The 15,155-nt window shown below is 35.2% G+C and overlaps 1 protein-coding gene across 1 annotated transcript in view; it reads left to right on the forward strand.

The window, feature by feature from the left end:
* The window catches only part of EPHA6 (EPH receptor A6), a 771,763-nt gene that overhangs the window by 490,840 nt on the left and 265,768 nt on the right, over nucleotides 1–15,155 (forward strand). The window lies entirely within an intron of this gene.

Genomic DNA, 15,155 nt, shown 5'->3' on the forward strand with positions numbered 1-15,155 from the left:
TGTGTATTAGAACTGATGACACAATATTAGAAATCTCAGCACTTCCACAGAACAATTGAAAAAGTAAAACTGTTAGAATTAATTTAGATTCTCTTTAAACCTTTAACAATAGAAAGTCATACATCTATAATGAGAAAATGTAAAGTTCTAGTGAGGAAGTATTCTGCAGTTCTTCATAGTTGAGTGGAATATAAATTAATTGTTTTTGGCTAAGTTTCAGTTGGCAAAGGAAAATTGCTCCCAGAACCTGTGTTTGATCCTTCTGTTTCACACAAGGACATTTAAAGACAGCAAGCAGTGCAGTCATTACTTCCACATGCCCCTTGATTCTTGTGACTTCATGTGTAAATCACAGCAGATGGATGGATGAAATACTTCTGTCCTATCTAACTTAGTTGTACTGAAATGTTTATAGCTATTACAGCTGCTGTTATCAACAACTCCATGGTAATTTTCCTCCTATTTAGTGAATTACACATCCTAACATTTTTATCTTAGCATATTTAAAAGACCACCATATAGTTCTTCTGAACACTTAATTCAATTGCTGATTAGTTCAATCAGCTATCAGTAAAGATATTTTATTAATGTCATCTGCAGTATGGCAGACAGACAGAGGTAGCTGATAGGAGTACAGTCTGTCTTAGCTCCAGAAACATGCCACATGCGAGGATTATTAAAAACAACTATTTTTAACCCCAGAATGGCCCCATTGCACCTGTGAAGGCTACATTAACAACTAGTTAACTGTTCACGCCCACAGTACAAGTAACTGGTTGAAGAACAAGTAACTGACCCTAAAGGAGGTTCTGTCATCTAAAGAAACCTCTAGATATTGGTGTTATTCTCATATGTAGATCTCAACTGCACAGCTAATCATGTAAGGCTTCAGATGCCTGGGCATTTGGCTGATTTACCCTTTAATTTTCTTGACATGAAATTAAAAGAGGAAAGTTCCTGTGGTTCTGGGTGATTAATTTACTACATAACCAATTTAATTATAAATTATATAGTGTAATTATTTAATTAATGATGCAATTCCCATCCACTGACTCAGAATATAGTTTATTATTAAAATATTACGTCTTACTCTGACATATGCCTCCACAAACTACACAACAATAATCATTTTATCTCACATTTGAGGAGAATATTCTAGTTTAGAAATCACTTTCATATGCATTCATATTCGATCCATCACAACAATACTGGGAGGTGGATGGAGCTGAGGATTTTATGTTCATTTTTTACTTGAGGAGGCTGTGGCTCAGTAATGTTCAGACAAGCTTAAATTCACCTGTCTTGTGAGTTACGGAAGACAGCCTTGTTTCTTCAAATTCCAATCCAGTGCTTTAATTAATAAGGTCACTCAGTTTATCAGTAGATATAGAAGATCCTGTTGAAACTATATCATAATTTAAAACCTTGAAAAGCTCTTAGTTTTTGGATCAGCAGCAAAGATATCCTAAACACAAAATGATGGAAAAATTGAAATGAAAGTTAAAATAAAGGAAAATAGTTTATCTCATTCTTTCTAATTTGCCTTCATTGAAGAACTTAGATAATAATTTAATCACTGTTATAGAAGAAATAACCATTTCATTCTTCTTAATGAGCCTCTTTTCTTACATTGTAAAAAGAGGAGGCGAATAGGTTTCTTGATATCGGTGGTATTTGATAAGTACTCAAAATCCCATGAAATATAGCAAAATATAAATGTGTTTAAATCTTTGTCAGACTAAGTACTTTGAATTTCAGAGTTTCTTATACCGTAATTAAAATTGTGGATTATTTATATACTATAGAATCTACATTAACTTTTTTATATTTGTGTCTTTATGTAATAAAAGGGGAGTATAAAAATCTAACAATACATAAATTTCTAAGTGATATGTAACTGTATTGCATGCATATTTGGTATTAGAAGCTACATACTGTAATAAATAACAGTTCAGAATCCAGAGCTAAACTCCTTAGATTCAAATCCCAGCTCTACCACTAACTTTTTGGGTGACCTTGGGCAACTTACTTGACGTCTCTAAACCTGTTTTGTCACCTTTAAGACTTACTTTATAATGTAGCCTTGAGGAATTTTCTGGGTATTGGGAGCACTTATAGAGCCTGCAACATAGTAAGTACTATCAAAGTGTTAACAGTAAAAAAATGTTAACCATTATGTTCCATTAATACTTTCAAATCACTTGTTTTGGCTAATTTAACCTGCCACTTCAAGCTAAAAAAAAGTCAAAATCCTTCGAAATATCAGATAATTAGAATGTTTAAGTTGATTAAGTTTTATATGTTAAGACAGAATTTTCAAAATTCTATCAGCCAATCTAGTGACAAAAAATGGGATCAATTAACTATCCCATATTAGACTGGGGACTATGAATTGCAGATTAATGTTCAATCTATTTATTTCAGTTTCCTATGACTACATAACAAACTACCCCTCAAAATGTAGTGGCTTAAAAATAATGATTTATAAGTATTACATCTTATAAGTTTATGGGTCAGGTATTTGAACCAAACACAGCAGGGGCAGCTCACTTCTGTTCCACAATTTCTGGGGAGGGAGCAGAGCCCAACTTTTCAATGAGAAGTGTAAAAGAATTTACAACCATGTTTAATTTTCCATTCTACTTCATTTTAGACCTGTAAAATACTACATTATTTGCTTTGCTTCTAATTTTTACTAAATTAAAGATAACTATTTCTCAGTACTGGGCCAAAGCAAATTTATTATTTTTGAATATGTATATAATTCTAAAATTTCAGTCTATTTAAATAATTGTATCTGGAAAATAAGGTAAAAATAGTAAATTTCTAAAAAGCAAAGCAAAAGAAAAGAAAGAGAAACGTAAACTTTCTGTTGTCACAAATGGCAATATTTCATCTTTTTTGTGGCTGAGTAGTATTCTATTATGAATATTCACAATATATATATCACATCTTTTTATTCAATCATCCATGAAAGTACACTCAGGTTGTTTCCATGTCTTGGCTATTGCAAACAATGCTGAATGAACATAGGGGTGCATATATCTTTATGCATATATATTTTCAGAATTTTTCAGGTAAACATTCAGAAGAGGGATTGATGGGTCATATGGTAGCTCTTTTTTTTTTAATATATATTTTTTTATTAATTCAGAGAGAGGAAGGGAGAGGGAGAGAGAGAAACATCAATGATGAGAGTCATTAATCAGCTGCCTCCTGCACGCCCCCGACTGGGAATCGAGCCTGCAGCCCGGGCTTGTGTCCTGACTGGAAATCAAACCGTGATCTCCTGGATCATAGGTTGATGCTCAACCACTGAACCATGCAGGCTGGGCTGGTAGATCTATTCTTAATTCTTTGAGTAACCTCCATACTGTTTTCCGTAGTGGTTGTACCAACAGTGCACAAGGGTTCCCTTTTCTCCACATCCTTACCAACACATTTTGTTTGTTGATTTGTTTGTTTGTTTGATAGCCTTTCTGACAGGTGTGAGGTGATATCTCATTGTGGTTTAAATTGGCATTTCCCTGATAATTAGTGATGTTGGGCATCTTTTCATACGTCTATTGGTCATGTGGAGAAATGTCTATTCAGTTCCTCTGCTCATTTTTTATCGGAATTTTTGTTTTCTTGGTGTTAAGTTGTATGAGTTCCCTATATATTTTGGATATTAACCTTTTATCAGATGTATCATTAGTGAACATCTTCTCCTATTCAGTAGGTTATCTTGATTTTGTTGATGGCTGGCTTCCTTCACTGCACAAAAACTCTTTGGTTTGATGTAGTTCCGTATGTTTATTTTTTCCTTTGTCCCTTTTGCCTGAAAAAACATACCAATTAAAGAAATATTACTAAGAGCAATATCAGAGAGTTCACTACCTATGTCTTCTTTTAGGAGTTTTATGGTTTAGGTTTTACATTTAAGCCCCAAATTTAATCAGTTTTAAGTTTGGTCTTGTTTATGGTATAAGTGATCCAATTTGATACTTTTGCATGTGTCTGTCCAGTTTTCCAAACACCATTTACTGAAAAGACTGTCTTTACCCCATTGTATGTTCTTGCCTCCTTTGTCATAGATTAATTGACCATATAGATGTGGATTTATTTCTGGACTCTCTATTCTGTTCCATGATCTATGCTGTTTTGATTACTATAGCCTTGTAGTATGGTTTGATATCAGGTAGCATGATACCTGCATCTTTGTTCTTTCTCAAGATTGCTTTGGCTATTGGGGTCTTTTGTGGTTCCATATAAATTTTAGGATTATTTGTTCTAGTTCTGTAAAAAATGCCTTTGGTATTTTGATAGGGATTACATGGAATCTGTAGATTGGTGTGGGTATTTTGGACATTTTAACAATATTCTTCCTATCCATGAACACTGTATATGCTCCCACTTATTTGTATCTTCTTCCATTTATTTCTTCAATATCTTACAGTTTTCCAAACACAGGTCTTTTACTTCCTTGGTTAAATTTATTTGTGGGCACTTTACTTTTCTGATGCAATTGTAAATGGGATTATTTATTTATTTCTCTTTATGATAGTTCATTATTTGTATATGAAAATACAACCAATTTTATGAATATTAATTTTGTATCCTGATATTTTACTGAATTCATTTGTCAGTTCTAATAGTTTTTAGTAAAGTCTTAAGGGTTGTTTACATATAGCATCATGCTGCAAATAGCAGTTTTACTTCTTCCTTTCCAATTTGGATGCCTTTTATTTACTTTTTGTTTGATTGCTGTGGCTAGCACTTTCAATACAATGCTGACTAAAAGCGGTGAAAGCAGGTATCTTTGTCTCAAAGATATCCTTGTTCCTAGTCTTAAGAAAAATGCTTTTAGCTTTTCCCAGTTGAGTATGATGTTAGCTATGAGTTTGTCATATATGGCCTTTATTATATTGAGGTACCTTCCCTCTATTCCCATATTGCTGAGAGTTTTATCATAAATGGATGCTGGATTTTGTCAAGTGCTTTTTCTGCATCTATAGATATGATCAAATGATTTTTATACTTTTGTTTATGTGGTGTATCACATTAATTGATTTGTGGGTATTGAACCAACCTTGTATCCCAGGAATAAATCCTATTTGATTATAGTGTATGATCTTTTTAATGTATTGCTGAATTTGGTCTGCTAATATTTTGTTGAGGATTTTTGCATTTATATTCATCAGTGATATTTGCCTATAATTTTTTTTTTTTCTTTGTCTGGTTCTGGAATCAGGATTTTGCTAGCCTCGTAAAATAAGCCTGGGAGCCATTCCTCCTCTTCAGTTTTTTGGAATATTATGGAAGAATGTATTAATTTTTCTTTGAATGTTTGATAAAATTTAGCTGTGAAGCCATGTAGTCCAGGATATTTGTTTGTTGGGAGTTTTTGATTACTGATTCTATTTTGTTAGTATTGTCTGTTCAGAGAACAGACCTCTTCTCTGGGGTAGGATTACCTTTTCTTTTACCCTAAATTTAATTAGTACTTTATCACAGATAAATTTATTTCTTTCTAACTTTATTTCAAAACTAGCTTATGTTTATGAGTAAGTAAATAATAAATAGCCACAGTATGAAAATGAGAAAGATTAAAGTGATATTTCTGGAAAATGAGCTTGCTTTGCCTTGAATTCCTCTACTTTCATGTAACACTGTTTATTGTCACTTACGTATTTAAAAGTTTCTTTGGTTTCAAATACCCACATTGAACTAGAAGAACCTCATGCGTGTGTGTGTTGTGCACGCACGCACACGCACCCGTGGTCTGTGGAAAACTGTCAGTTACTGCAGTCTCTTTATTTTTATTATATTACTTATTTTCTTTCAATGATGAAGATATTCCTCAGTTTCTAGTCACAGTATCTTGATAAACCTATATTTTATTATAAATGTTGAAACACTCATTTTATGTACATTTAAATACTATATTACCAGTCCTCTGAGGACATTCAAAGTCAATGACTGAATTAGATTATTGACTGAAAATATTTAGTTATTCAGAGCATAATAGGATGCTTCTCAATTGAAGATGATATCACTTATAACGAAGGTTTAAAATCTCTCTTTTGGGGAGGTGGGTCTATGTGTCTTGAAACTTAAACCATGCACTGTAGCTTTACATGTTAATCTTAATGAATCTAGTTCTTTTGATTTTGAAGAAAACAAATATATCTATCATAAAGTAGATGTGGGTCACAATTAAGACTCATAGACAAATTTTAAAAATATTAAAGTTCCACCATGGTAACAAAATACATTTATTTGTTTTTTGTGTGTTTTTTTTTTAAATATCTCTTTATTGATTTCAGAGAGAGGAAAGGAGAAGGAGAGAGAGATAGAAACATCAGAGATGAGAGAGTCATTGATCAGCTGCAGCCCGCAACCTGGGCATGTGCCCTGGCGGGGAATCGAACACCGATCTCCTGGATCCTAGGTCAACGCTCAACTGCTGAGCTATGCCCTGCCGGGCACAAAATACATTTAAATGGGAAAGATAAAAAATAAATCTTCAGAAAGTGTGTGTTTTTTTCTGTTCTGAATGAAGCTAAGGAATTCTCTCATCCTTGTATACTGAAATACATTTCTGCTTCCTTTTCAATGCAAGAAGCAGCTCTTACATCACCATGTTTTGTGGCCAATTTGGACAAATGTAAGACTCTACTTGATATTCACAAATTGTACTGTTTTTCAGTGAAGACTTTTCTACAAAACATTTTCTCATATTCTACTGGCATTCTCACTTTAGTGAAATTCTACCCATCTTACCTTTCTTGTTAGTCATTTTAGTGTAATTTAATTTCTTAATCTATATTCCAGAGTTCATCAAAGCACCATGCACTGTTGCCTTTCCAGTTTATGCCACTTCGTTCAGCCCTTTGTTCTAATGATTTAACTTTGAAAATGTTTAGTTGAGCCCGGCCAGGCGTGGCTCAGTGGTTGAGCGTCGACCTAGCATCCAGGCGATCAGGGTTCGATTCCCGGTCAGGGCACATGCCCGGGTTGCGGGCTGCAGCTGATCAATGACTCTCTCATCATTGATGTTTCTATCTCTCCCTCTCCCTCTCCTCTCCTCTCTCTGAAATCAATAAAGATATATTTTTAAAAAAAAAATGTTTAGCTGATATTTGGAATGCTCTTTATATTTGAAGACATCCACATAGGTGTATAGATATTTCCAAAGATACATAGTGTGTCATTTCTTAGTGGCATTTATGGCTAACTTATCCTAATTTTTGTCATAAAAATTGTTCTAACTAGCCTTTATGTAGTTATATTACTTGACTTAAACTACTAACGTCAGCAGGAATTTGCAAAATTTTCTAAAAACGTTAAGTTTAAATTTTGTGTAATCCTGAAATTTTTGTAAGGATTATAATCTTTTTTTCATTTTCCCCCTTTTAGATAAAATAATTTACCCATCCTCAATATTCTGATAAATAGGAATTCCTTAAATGTTTCATTCTCTGCTGTGTACATTTTCTCCTTTTCAGTCTGTATGTTGTTACTGCTGTTACCAAATTTATAATTCTTATAAATTATTTTTAAAAAAACTTTAAAAATGAATGACAAGTTTAAAGTGGTTTTCTATGATATACTTTTAAGAAAATCTCTAAGAAATTTTGGGATGGAAGTACATTCTTCAGGGACAGACATCAGGCTTTAAACATTTAATTTTTGCTTGAACACCACTATAAATATAGAGCAATAAAACCCATAAGAAAAATCTATATCCCATCTATACCAAGGTAGGTTACACAAAAACAGATGGGAAAGTAAAAGCTGAATAAATATTAAGATATACACTTTAAAAGATATTTCAGCACAAATATGAGGCTTTTCTTAAGCATTCTGTCTTGTAAAATATTTTCTGGCAAGTAAACTCTTGGCTGTTCTCCACAATGTTCCTAAGCAAACAAGCCAGCGATACAGACATAATATTATTGCATTTTGATCACAGAAGCAGTAAAAGCTAGCAAAACAGTTTTTCTCACCTCTCATTTGAATTGTCATTAATAGTGCAAACTAATTTTAAATTGCTAAAACAATATATATAATTTAAAAACTAAACTTATAGAGCAATTAATTTGTTAATTTCTTTATTCAATCACTTGGCTAGTATATTATGAGAGCCTACAGTGTGCCACCCTGCATATAGAGGTTAACAGGCAAGCAAGTGACATACATTTTTTATATGTTTTTATTGATTTCTGAGAAAGGAAGGGAGAGGGGGAGAGAGAAATAGTAACATCAATGATGAGAGAGAGAATCATCAATGGGCTGCCTCCTGCACGCCCCCTACTGGGGATGAAGCCTGATACCTGGGCATGTGCCCTGACCAGGAATTCACCCGTGACCTCCTGATTCATGGGTCTGTGCTCAACCACTGAACCACATAGGCCAGGCAACATACAACATTTTTTTAAAGACTTCTCATAGCATCTGCAGTATTACTTAACGTGCAAACCTATCATTGCCCTGGATTAAATGCACCACCTATTGAGAATGGCTCCTCAAAGAAATATGCTCTTACACATCTGCTGAAGCCTGTAAAGTGTTTTACACATTACTTTGCTTTTTTCTTACAACAAGCCTGCCCCTTTGAGATGGTGTAGCCTTCTCAGTTCCCATAGATGAAAATTAGGATTCCATTGATCTTATCCTAGCATCAGTCTTTTCTAAAGGTCACACTGTATTAATTTAGTCATTTCCCTAACACTAAATTTACCCACTATTTCAAGCAGTTAATTATCTACATCTATGGCAACTGTTTTCTGAAAATCAATTATGAATGCTTAATTCCAGATCAATATTCTTCTACCATCCGGTGTACCTTGGTGCCATCTCCTATTCTTGCTCAACATTTAATATTCGAGGAATGCATTTTATTTTCATTTTGGGTGAAACAAGGTATACATCAGAAGGAATGTAAGAAAAAATCATGAATGCATTTCCAAGTGATTTAGGGTTATCTCCTACTTTGGATTACTGGGGATAATCAAGGGTTGATTGTAGTAAATTATAGCCATGGTATACTAAATGGCACTTCTCCACAAGTGCAGTCAGAAAGTCTTGCACTTAGAATGTGTACTTGTACATTTTTCTCACTTATGCATAATTTGACATTTTTTCATAAGAGTAGTCAATATTTACCTAAGAAAAATATTTCTGAGCATCTCATCCAATAGGTTACAACAACCCAGCTTCTTAACCCCTTCTCTCCCCAAATTAGACACTCCATTTGTGTACTTGAATGTAAAAAAGAATGCAACTCTCTTGGTTACCAGCAATAGAAGCAACCCTGAGGATTATTAAAGGATGCAGAACATAGAATCCAAGGCAGAGCAGAATGTCCCAGCTTCAGGAAAGCAACAACCAGAAGAGATTAGGTTCTTCAACCTCAGTGCAGTTTCTCCTTCTGAATCTCTTCATTGTGGATTTGGTCTCATTGGAGAAGAAATCTGTAATTACTGAAACTTGCTTTTCTCCCTGGGCAATAAGCTTTGTTGGGAAGTTTTCCTCTAATGGTGCTGTTAACTTAGATCTGGACGCAGGGGACTCTGTGTGAGCTGGAAGCCTTCCCCATCTGTGCTCCTACATTGGAGAAGCAGGTTAGTAGCCCAGCACCTGATGACATGTCACGTGAGCTGCACTAGATATTCCCTATGTTAAATGATCTAAGTATTCCTTTGTGGATATCAATCAATAGACATTTATTCAACACTGACTATGCATCCAACAAGAGTCATTTATGTCCACTTTTAATATTGTATTGTTTTCACAGGAATCTATAGTTTACTGTCTCCTAGCCAGTAAAACAAGAGCTTTATCATTGGCTTACATAGGACATTGCTTTAAAAAAATGATTGTGGTAGTAGAGTGCTAATTTTTAATAGCACTTTTCCCTATTCCTGATCATTTCAACTTGGTATGACTTAAAAGGATAAAGAAAAATCCAACAGTCCTTTAATTGTCCTCTTAGTACTGTTCTGTGAATAAAGCCATTCAGGGTACCTTTGTACATCAAAAATTCTAGAAGAAATTCCTAGACCTCATCAAGCAAATTCCATTCCCAGCCCCAAACAAGAATATATGTTCCATGAAAGACTGGGTGAGTTATAAGCCCACTGTGTTTTCTAGAATCTGTCCATATGACATAATATCAAAAGAGAATAAAAATAAATAAAAGCAGAATCCTTGGATATGTTAACCATAATAGAAAATAATTTTATCTTTGTAACAACAAGTTAAAATCCTTGATGTTGATATTTATATAAAAATATTTTAATGCCATCAAATCATTACTCTCTGGTTCACAGGCTATCTTAAATGTAAAGTTATTTCTTAGTGATTACAACACAAAGTATGAAATAAATAACATTGACACAAAGTCTAATGTATTTGCGTATTTGCACTGGACATACCTTCCTAAATTAGGTAATAATGAAAAAGCACAACTTGAGTGGAAGCCACTGATTAGCTTTGTGACTTGTTTTGGTAAATTACATATTCTTTCTGGACCAGTTTCATCACATGCTCAGTGAAAATAAAAATATTACCAGTTCTTTTTGCTTCACAAGATTATTATGAGTATTATATAAAGAATGGTTGCCAATATGTCTTTAGATATATATATCTGTAGGAAAAAAACAAAACAGAGTACAACATAATTTTTAACCACATGTATAATCCAATTAATTTAAAATTTAAAATATAAAACAAAGTGGTAACACATTATAGAAATTCAACTGGACCCAAAGACTTTAAGAGAAAGCAAACCAGCTAAAAGATGACTGCTATGCAGACCTACTGAATCTACTTCTATACTTTGGAATAGTAAACCCAAGAGAGTGAGATAAGGAATGATGAAAATAAGTCACAGCAGAGGAGGGGGGACTTGTATTTCTCACATGAAAACGTAGAATTTAATTGCTTAGGTAGAAATTTTGTGATTGCATAAGCAAAATCTACCAGAGCGCCCTAAAATCTTACACATAGTGAACATTCAGTGAATAAATAAATAAATGTGTGGAATAAAAAAATTTTCTCTATGAGTAAATCAAAGCCTTGAAGGTGACTTAGCAAGGTACATATAGAACGAGAACCAAGATCAGGACCAGGATAGAATTCCAACCCAGAATTCTCTCCGCTCTGCCTTCTTTTGTTACATGCCATGTTACCTCATTGCAGAAAGAGACAGCCGTAAGAACTGGGCACCTGAGCCTTTCTTTTCATTGTTACAATTTCAGGTTGAACGCTTACAGGGCCCAGACTCTAGTAAGAGCATTTCTTTTAGTTACTAGGACGAGCTGACACTTACAGAGATAAAGCTAGGTTCAGAATTTTAGGTAAAAGAAAAGTTCAATGTGACAGTAAGATTAGACTCCCATAAAAGCCTTGATTTCTATCAGTTGGGAAGGAGCAGTGAAATTAAGCCACAAGATCTGCCCACAGGAAGAGAACTGTAAGAAAAGGTGAACATCTCTAGACAGCAATACGTAGGCCATGTGTCTCCTGTTTGGCAATGCCCAATGTTGATAATGTTTGCTTCGGAACTATTTTTTAAAATATATTTGATACAAATATATAAAATAGGAATTGTATATGCATTTATGTTAGGAAACAATATAGATAACAATATATTAAAGTGCATTGTTACTAAATGTTTCCCCCCCCCCCCCCCCCCGCAACCAGTGCTATTATCTGTGTTTATCCAAGGAGAGGCAATACAAGCTGTTTCACTTTCAGCGAACAAGCATTAATGCAGAAGGCCACCAGTGCTCTCAGCAGTGAGCACCCACTGTTCTATCCCAATCTAGTGTGCTTTGAACTCATGAGGTTATGCCTTTGGAGCTTCATCTTATGCCACTTATTTACTGCCTGACCACCTGTCTCGACCCCTAAACCTGTTCAAATAATAATCCTGTATCTGCCACAAAATTAAAAATCAGAGATTTTGGAAATTAATAAATCCTTAGAAATGACTGCTAATATATCATATAAAAACTTAATGGAATGTAAGTAGTGTAGTACTTTGAAATTTGTAGACTTAAATTACATATTTGAAAAAGCATACACTTGACCCTTGAACAATGTGGGGGTTTGAGGTGCTGACTCTTGGACATTTGAAAATTCATGTACTATGTATTTTGACTCTCCAAAACTTAATTATAGTCAACTCTTGGTATCCACTAGGAACTGGTTCCAGGACCCCATAGATACCAAAATCTGCAGTTGCTCAGGTCCCATATATAAAATGCTATAGAACAATGCATTCTGGCCCTAGCCTGTTTGGCTCAGTGGTTAGAGCATTGACCCTCAGACTGAAGGGTCCTGGGTTCGATTTTGACCAAGGGCACATACCTAGGTTGCCGGCTCGATCCCCGGCGCCACTCCGGGCTCGTGTGGGAAGCAACCAATCGATGTGTCTCACATCAGTTTCTCTCTCACTCTCCCCTCCATTCTCTCTGAAAAGCAATGGAAAAAATATCCTTAGGTGGGGATTTTAAAAAAATAATAAAAAAATAACAATGCATTCTGTGGGCCCTCTAACTCCAAGGATTCTCAACTACAGATTGAAAATACTGTTTTCAGTCCATGGTTGGTTGAATCCACAGATGTGAAACCCAGGATATGAGAGCTGACTGTATACTTATTGAAAAAAAATCCAAGTGTAAGTGGACCTGCCCAGTGCAAATTCATACTGTTCAAGGGGCCACTGTACTGAAGATGAGTGAGTTTAGCATGAAACACAAGAAATTAGAAGACAACATAATTAACAAAAAGAAAGTAGAGGGAAGAAAAAATAATTTATAGTAGGAACAGATATTAAAAGTAGTTGAAAACAAAGAAACAATTAGATAAATAAAGCCAAAAGTTGATTCAAACCTCTGGAAAGTTTGATAAAGAAAAAATATACAAAAATAAATAATATTAACAGTGAGAAGAGGATTTTACTATGGATTAAGCAAAGATGAAAAACACGTAAGAAGAGTTTTATGAACAACGGAGTGTATTGCCTGGCAAAGTGGAAAATGTCCGTGCCATTCAACTAGCAATTCCATTACGGCGCAAGCTCCAGAAAGACTCACGCCCTGTTCTGGGTTCAGCCGGGTGAATGAGGCGATCTCGCGGCTCTGGCAAAGCACCGGCTCTACCTGGTGACAGCTGCACTGGACTGGAGTTGATGTGTCAGCAGCAAGGCAATTAGCCAAAGTTCTGGGACAGGAGTGCCTGTTCTTGTCGTGGGTAAGTGCCAGTTTGCTTTCCCCAGAGCCTGGGAACACCAGGAGAGAGGGCTGCTGCACATGGGAGGAGGAACTTCGTTCCTGCTGCTTTCTGGGCCCCTCCTCCGCTCGCTCAGAGGTGGCAAGATGCAAGACAAGGCAGTGCCCACCACGCTACTGGGATTTAGGCTGGGGAGCCACGTAGGCACGCTTCCTACCTGAGGATTTTTATTCCGGGGAAGTAGCTACCGATGCACTTTTGTATCTAACAGTAGAAATGTGAAAATGCCGTTTGCAAAAGGTGTCCTTTATTCCCTGTAACTTTACTGAGTAGGAAATTACTATTCAGCTGTTTTAGTGAAGCACAAAGATATAGCAGATCATTATTATGGGGCCATTCCAAGAGCAAATTTTTGAATTTGTATCTTCTCTTATTGAGGATAAGACTAAATTCTTTCTTCAGGGCTTTAAAATTCTCTCAGTCATCACTTCATATTGTGAAACAGCACTCAGAATACACCGGAACTCATGTTGCAGAGAATTCTGTGAAAGGTGGAATATTCTCTTCTGGTATGTGAGACTGAAAAATCCAAAAGGTTTGCAAATTTCTACCAGAAACAACATCATCTCTTCTATTAGTACACATTTTCCTCCTACAATATGGGTGTTGAACCCCTAATTGTAAAGGCCTTGATCTTAGAAAGCTCCTTCTGTAAGCCCTTAGCAGGTGATTATTGCCATCAGTGTTTTCATAGGTTTTATTTCCTTGGATTTTATGATAGGTGGATATTCATTTACTTTCTAATCTCAAAACTGCCTAGAGGTAAACATAAGTTGAAGTTTGTCTGTGTTGTCTTTTTTATTTAAAATTTGCTGTTATTAACTCATATTTTCTTTGTACTTCATGTTTAATAAACGGTCTTATCATTGGGGGAACAGATGCAAATTCAGTTCCTCAGCTAGACACAAAATAACAATGTAGCATATAAAATTCTGACAAATAAGGCCATAAAGTTTTTAAATGATCTTTAAGATAAGAATTTTTTTCTCTCAAAAGTAGCTTAAGGGAAATAATTTTTATAGTTCTAAATCTTAAAGCATCACAAGCAGATAAATGCAGTTTGATACATTCTACATATGTGTAGATTTTTATAACTTCATTTGTTAGTTTGGAAGATCTTCTGAACAAGAGATTTTCAGGCAAAGACTAAACCTTGATGGGCATATTATAGATAGAATTTAAGCATTAAATGAGTGAGTCAGTCAATGACCTCAAAAGTCACTTCCATCTCTGAGAGTCTCTATCTCTAGATTTATCATAAAAACAGTGGCTAATTAACTTAAGGACCTTGTGGCCTAATTTGACCTATGAATTTAGAAGAGTTGTTCATACAAATACTGTTTTTTTCAGCTACCCTATTAAAATATAAAAATATATATATCAGAAAGTTACTGAACAATAACACTACAAAAACAGTATTAAGTTGAATTTGTCCCCACCAGCAGCATATTGTTCGGTCACTTACATGCACAGGTAAACTGAAATACCCTGTTCTGAGGTCGGGCCACTTAAAACCCCTGACAGACTGGGTCGCTCAGTCCCGTTAGTGGGAGAGGTAGTTGGGCAGCCAAGCCTCCAGGCCCGCCTCTGATCCCCAAGGCCTGGTAAGTCTCTCACACTTTTCTGCGTCTTCGATGCTCCTTCATGGCCACACTATTTTTAAATCGACCTCACAGTCACTATGTAACTTGTACATCTTTAAAACTAAACTGTGGTACCTGGGACAGGAGTCAAGTTGCTCTCACATTTAATCGTTTCATGTTTTCAGTGGACTTAACCTGAGTTGCTTCCACTGGGGAATCACTGAGTTTTGGAACCAAGCAGTTGATTCAGGATAAAAGATTTCAAACTTTAAAAGCCAATTAGTTTAT

The sequence above is a fragment of the Miniopterus natalensis genome, chromosome 6 (assembly GCF_054644295.1).
Source record: "Miniopterus natalensis isolate mMinNat1 chromosome 6, mMinNat1.hap1, whole genome shotgun sequence".
NCBI lineage: Eukaryota > Metazoa > Chordata > Mammalia > Chiroptera > Miniopteridae > Miniopterus > Miniopterus natalensis.